Raw genomic sequence first — 7,419 nt, 5'->3', positions numbered from 1 at the left:
GCTTCCTCACTAGCCATGTCACCCACTCAGCATGTTTGGGAGCAGGATCTCTGGATCAAGAGTGTGTGCAAGAGTGTATTCCAGTTCCTGCCAATACCTTGCCAGCACCAAGAGGAAGTGGCAGTGTATTGTATATCTCAGTTGCGCTGGAGCCAGGGGGCTACTTGGTAGCAGTGAGAGTCCCAACGTGAATCATGACATCATTTATAGAAATACATTTGATGGCTGCATTACATCAGCAACGGTTTGTGATGCGGAATTTTTGCATTGGGTATTTTTTATAAAATAATATACAAAGTCTCAGAATAAACCAAAAATGTTGCACCGTCTTAGGTATTCCAGAGGTTTCTTCAAGGTTGGCAGGTAAGCAGAAGCTTCATAGTCACTTTTCATTCAGGCCAGGGTTAGAAGTACATGGTGGCAGAGGCTAATTGTCCTGTTAGCCCTGCCACTGAACATGTCGCTTGCAAACACACATAGAAGTGTGCAGGAGCCTGTAAGCCCCTGGCTATGGTGCAGAGTACTATAGCCAAACAGCCAATGTAAATACATTGCTTGTGCACGGATGCACACACGACTGTCGCACCGCACTCACCTCGGCCCAGCACAGATATGCTTTCACATTCAACAACACATAATGGGTGAGTTGAGCAGAGGGCACGGCACATCATGTCTGAAAAAGGTTTTACTGCAAAAATTATTACATTTTGTATTGGGGTTGGTCGACCATCTCTACTTTCAGATCGTCCAGTTGGGCTTAATAGAGACTGCCAATCAATGATCCAATGACCGAGGGGATGGGAGGAGTGACATCACAGCACATCAACGTACTGCCTTGTACTGTGCTGAAGCAGGCTTGTCCACCATCCCCTGCACTCATAGTACCCAGGGCCTGAGCAGGCAGCTCAGTTTGGTATTTGGTGAAGTAATATTTCATCACAGGAGCAGGATGGGAGTAAAAATCCACTCCTGCGTCAGTCTCTGTGCACTTCACATTTTAAGAAACACTAACTAGAAGTAACACAAGTTTGCACCCCAAATATTAGCACCACCATCGTCATCGTCACTGGGGGAAGTGAGGATCGAACCAGTGACCCTTTGGTTGCCAGACGGTCACTCTACCTCTGAGCCATGCCGCCCCTCACAGTGAGTCAATATTGGCAGGTAAATATCCTCAGGCTAGATCAGAGTCAAGCTAGAACCACTTCCTAGAAACCAAAATGTATTCAAAATGGCTGTCCTCCTGTTGGTCCATTCAAAACTTATATACTCTAGATTCTCTGTCTGACACGTGCAGTTTTATTCCTTCACAAATGCACTTTCAACTGGGGCAAATCCCTGCCTTTCTGCTTCCTTCTCACATGCTCAATGTTAACTGATTTTAAAGTCTCAAATCCACACAGAACCATGGACCTCAGAGAGGACAGCCTCAAATTCTAATTCATCTTTGCCTTCAGAAAATGTGTGGTTCTTGTGGCCTTACAGTGATGACAGTGGGGGGGAAATTGCTTCACTCCCCTTTCAAATACAAATGAGTGGTGACTTTCTTGTGAAACCAACAATTTCGTAGTTGAAGTTACTGCTGCACTGTGCCATACAGAGGCGAGTTTACTTGTTACTAATTGTTAATGGTCTTAAAAGTTTTCTCTATGTGCTAACTTACTATGACTGCCAGTTGTACTGTCAAACTGATATTTCTCTCTGGACGAGCCTTTTCTGCTGCAGTTTGTGGTGGCAACTTTGTATTAATGCGTTAAATTCAGGGAGACTTTTTTTTTAACCCAACTCTCATATTCTTTTACATCTGTTAAGACTCCAGATTAATTTTACAACAAGCAATTTAATAGATGCTATATATTTGGGTTTTTCGGCTTTTGGTACTAAGATACAAATTTCAAAAACAATTCATTGATGAAAAGCAAGTGATTGTATTTCCTCTAGTTATTTTGGTTGTCTACTAGAGTAGTTTTACATACTTTACTGCTGCTGCAGCACCTCTACTCACCCTGTCTACAAAGCTCTGTTCTAGATCTCAGTCGACTCTGATTTCTGTTCTAGATCTCAGTCAACTCTGATTTCTGTTCTAGAGCTCAGTCTACTTTGATTTCTGTTCTAGATCTCAGTCGACTCTGATTTCTGTTCTAGAGCTCAGTCTACTTTGATTTCTGTTCTAGATCTCAGTCGACTCTGATTTCTGTTCAAGATCTCAGTCAACTCTGACTTCTGTTCAAGATCTCAGTCTACTCTGATTTCTGTTCAAGATCTCAGTCGACTCTGATGTCTGTTCTAGATCTCAGTCGACTCTGATTTCTGTTCTAGATCTCAGTCGACTCTGATTTCTGTTCTAGAGCTCAGTCTACTTTGATTTCTGTTCTAGATCTCAGTCTACTCTGATTTCTGTTCAAGATCTCAGTTGACTCTGATGTCTGTTCTAGATCTCAGTCGACTCTGATTTCTGTTCTAGAGCTCAGTCGACTCTGATGTCTGTTCTAGATCTCAGTCTACTTTGATTTCTGTTCTAGATCTCAGTTGACTCTGATTTCTGTTCAAGATCTCAGTCAACTCTGATTTCTGTTCAAGATCTCAGTCTACTCTGATTTCTGTTCAAGATCTCAGTCGACTCTGATGTCTGTTCTAGATCTCAGTCTACTCTGATTTCTGTTCTAGATCTCAGTCGACTCTGATTTCTGTTCTAGAGCTCAGTCTACTTTGATTTCTTTTCTAGATCTCAGTCGACTCTGATTTCTGTTCAAGATCTCAGTCAACTCTGATTTCTGTTCAAGATCTCAGTCTACTCTGATTTCTGTTCTAGACCTCAGTCGACTCTGATGTCTGTTCTAGATCTCAGTCGACTCTGATTTCTGTTCTAGAGCTCAGTCAACTTTGATTTCTGTTTTAGATCTCAGTCGACTCTGATTTCTGTTCTAGATCTCAGTCGACTCTGATTTCTGTTCAAGAGCCCATTTATTCTAATTTCTGTTCTAGATCTCAGTCAACTCTAATTTCTGTTCTAGATCTCAGTCTACTCTGATTTCTGTTCTAGATCTCAGTCGACTCTGATTTCGGTTCTAGATCTCAGTCGACTCTGATGTCTGTTCTAGAGCTCTGTCTACTCTGATTTCTGTTCTAGATCTCAGTCGACTCTGATTTCTGTTCTAGAGCCCATTTACTCTGATTTCTGTTCTAGATCTCAGTCGACTCTGATTTCTGTTCTAGAGCTCAGTCTACTCTGATTTCTGTTCTAGATCTCAGTCAACTCTAATTTCTGTTCTAGAGCTCAGTCTACTCTGATTTCTGTTCTAGAGCCCATTTACTCTGATTTCTGTTCTAGATCTCAGTCAACTCTGATTTCTGTTCTAGAGCCCATTTACTCTGATTTCTGTTCTAGATCTCAGTCGACTCTGATTTCTGTTCTAGAGCTCAGTCTACTCTGATTTCAGTTCTAGAGCTCAGTCTACTCTGATTTCTGTTCTAGATCTCAGTCAACTCTAATTTCTGTTCTAGATCTCAGTCTACTCTGATTTCTGTTCTAGATCTCAGTCGACTCTGATTTCTGTTCTAGATCTCAGTTGACTCTGATGTCTGTTCTAGAGTTCAGTCTACTCTGATTTCTGTTCTAGATCTCAGTCGACTCTGATGTCTGTTCTAGAGCTCAGTCTACTCTGATTTCTGTTCTAGAGCCCATTTACTCTGATTTCTGTTCTAGATCTCAGTCAACTCTGATTTCTGTTCTAGAGCCCATTTACTCTGATTTCTGTTCTAGATCTCAGTCGACTCTGATTTCTGTTCTAGAGCCCATTACTCTGATTTCTGTTGTAGAGCCCATTACTCTGATTTCTGTTCTAGATCTCAGTCGACTCTGATTTCTGTTGTAGAGCCCATTTACCCTGATTTCTGTTCTAGATTTCAGTCGACACTGATGTCTGTTCTAGAGCTCAGTCTACTCTGATTTCTGTTCTAGATCTCAGTCGACTCTGATTTCTGTTCTAGAGCTCATTTACTCTGATTTCTGAGCAAATACCATCTACAGCTCACAGCTTTGTCGTTGCTCTTCTACCACAAACCTCATTATTAATGTTAAAATACCAACCTTTGAGAGGGTTCCATGTGTGGGACGGCAACCACATCAAACTCAACATGCTAATGAAAGATCGGAACCTAGATCGGTACCAGTCAGTCGGTGAGTTTGACCTATTAACTGACTGTTGATGAAACAGTCTAGAGGAGTCAATTTCCAGATTTCTGTACATGTACATTTTTTTCACATCTGTACCAAAAATAACCTTACTCCACTAGCTCTTGACAACTTAAGATGGTGTTGTAGATTTTGATACATACACAATAATAAACGCATATTGTGACCAACAAAACAATCTGACACACTGATGACAAGCACTGTCTTACTGTTAGGTTCACAAAACTTCGATCTAAAATCCTCACCTTGTTTTAAGTGGTGTTCCTAGCAGTGCTACAAATAACTAACTACTGTTAAATGAAGGAAAAACTTCCTTATTTCAGTTCAAGGGAGAATTCTCCACCTCCATGATCCAAATACTGTACGCACTAACATATTCACAATCACAGTGAGGTGTGTGTATTACCTGTGTGTGATGTATGGTGCGTGTTCCTGCATGTTTGTGAGTTTCACCTCTACTCCACAGAATCATGACTCCCTCAGTCGTATTTATAGCAGAGTGGAATGAACTGAACTCAGCTCAGTTTGCAGTTGGTACATTTACGTCAACTGAGTTGTTTACAGCAGGATGCTTGTGTAGGACCAGGCACGGGCAAACGAAGATTGTACAAATTTTGCAAACTTTGCCCATATTGTGCAAACGTTTAAGGTTAGAGGTTGGCAACCTGGAAACAGCCGCAGGTCTGTCTTGGCAGATGTCCACATCGGAGCTTGGCCTGTAGTTTCACGATCCTCTGGTAGGGCTGCCATCTCCAGTATATTCAAGACACATGAAAGAAAGTCTCAGTCATGGTGCTCAGAGGAGTCAAATCCCCTGAAGTTGTGATTCAGTGGTGTGTGGTGTCGAGTTCTCATTGCTGGACTCATGCAAATCAACAATATAATGCATTGTTTTTCTTTCTCTGAAGTCCACGGTTCAGTTCACATTGTAGCTTTCATCTTCCTTTGCTGGTATTTTGGATCAATTCTGTACAGATTTGATGTTTATGTGGATTACACATTTCGAGTTGGAAGAGTTTGGTGATAGATTTGAAATGGATGGAAAGTGCAAGGAAATACAATCCAAACAATCTTTAACAGCATGGTTTTCCAGATGGTTTGCCATGATGAAAACACACATTTCATTCATAGAACATACAGTGTGGTTGTATTTTTACTTCACATGTAAAATGCTCCTTTTGCAGCCATCATATTGTTAGATATTAATGTGTAACGGATGTGATCATGATCACTTACATATCAGTCTATGTTCCAATAATGAGTGTCTTCAAGTTGTTTCTATTTTGCAGAGTGACGTTTACATTCTTGAGAGTTTTACCTCACCACGTCTTAAATGGTGCACTTACAGCTTTCCACCAGTGGCTTATATTTGTATTTTATTCGACTGATTTCTAATTTATTCACTGCCTTTCCTACAGCCTACAACATGTTTCTTTGTTTTACCACATTCTGAAAAAATGTTACTGTTTGGAAAATATATTAAAAGACTGATTAACTGTATATTTCACAAAAGTCACTGATTTTCATTGTTCACAAAATGTGTGTATTTTAATATAAATTCTCTTGTACTGTTTTCACTGTGGCCTTTTTTTGAAACCTAAATTGCTATCAGTCGTAGTGATTTTCAAACATAGCACGTATTGTTATTTCATTGTGTTTGTTTTTATGGTTAACAGAGAGCTGACATCTGCATTCTGTCTCATCAGATCATGGTAACAGACGTACTGGACTGAAATTTTTGACGAGGTGAAATGATGTTTCGGATTTCTCTTGTTTTTTCTTCACTACCCTCCTCTGCAAAAGTCACCATAGAAAAAATTCCTCGCCAAACTACATCCAAAAGACGATAAACTTGTTTAAATCGTCTCGATCCCTTCGTACATCTGCTGACGGTACCTCGAACTGGAATTATGACCACAGGTAAAATGACAGTTGTGATATCTCAAATGCAAGTCAAAGATAGCCATGAGTTATTACATGTAATCAGCGCTGCATCATTGATTTATGAAACTGAATGCAACAATTCATTACAAATTATTAATGTCCTTTTATCCTAAGGTAAAGCTTTAACATTTAGCTGACGGATTTAAAGGGTCAGATGTTGACTAGCTCGTCTAAGAGATGCTAAAAAAGCTTTATCATTGTGCTTTGCAACGATGTAGTAGCACTGCTGTGTACTGTGTATATCAGTCCTGTAGGGTTAGAACGACTCCGCACCCTTCATATTCCAATCAGGCCGACTGGGGTAAGGTGGGACTTTTGTTTTTATGTGTAATGATTTTGCTGCAAATATATTTGTTTCAATTAGTGTTTCCTGTACATACCCAAGTTGTTGTGTACCCATGGAAATAAGTTAACTATTTATGGTTGTAGAAAAATGGCCATTGTAATAAAAAGTGTTACTATGACACAACTTACGCCGAGGTGGGGTCAGTTGGACATGGGTTTGGGGTCAATTTAGCCTTCGATTGGTAAAGAACCAGCCCTAAATACCATATGTTTGACTTCACTTGTAAAAGATGCTAACCAAACATTTTCATTATTATAATTTTTTTTTTTTTTACTGCAATCTTTGTGTTTTAACCACGGAAAGTATAAATGTCTAAATTCTCCATGGTGGGGCAGGATCCAAATTGATACATGCAAGATGAAGATTGTTCTTCAAAGATAAACTAAAACAGGACTGAGACCGACAAGAGAAGATGGGATGAACAACAAGATGGTGTGAAGAACTGGAGGATCCAGCAAGTCAAAGTAAAATCCAAAAGGAATCCAACCATTCAATAAGTAACTAACGGAGCCCTGATACTGTTCCACGATTCACCGTGGCAACCACTAACAAAGAGATGCCTGCAGACTTCCCCCCTCATGGAATTAGAAATCCTCATGAGTTCAAGTGTGAACATAATTTAGATAAAAAGTGATTCAGCCACAGTGGCAAATGAGAGACACAATTAGACAGGCGATGCTTTAGTGTCAATGTGGTGCATTCATTTAATGTCTGATCGAAAGACACTTCAGGTGAAAAACTAGTGCAATGCTACTGGAGCTGGAACTTATTTTTTATTTAGGTGTAGTCCCACGAACAAAAAGTGAACATGGAAGATTTCTAATTCCAGGAGGGAGTAATTATCATTTGGGGGCCATTTCAACATGCAGTGAATTTGGTGTTGGTGATGTCAGGTAGGTTAGAGATTGTGCAGATATGAAATGTAAAGAAAACC

Source organism: Aulostomus chinensis, chromosome 15 (assembly GCF_037954235.1).
Source record: "Aulostomus chinensis isolate RoL2024-O1b breed Wild chromosome 15, RoL_Achi_v1.0, whole genome shotgun sequence".
Lineage (NCBI taxonomy): Eukaryota > Metazoa > Chordata > Actinopteri > Syngnathiformes > Aulostomidae > Aulostomus > Aulostomus chinensis.
This window is presented reverse-complemented; position numbering follows the sequence as displayed.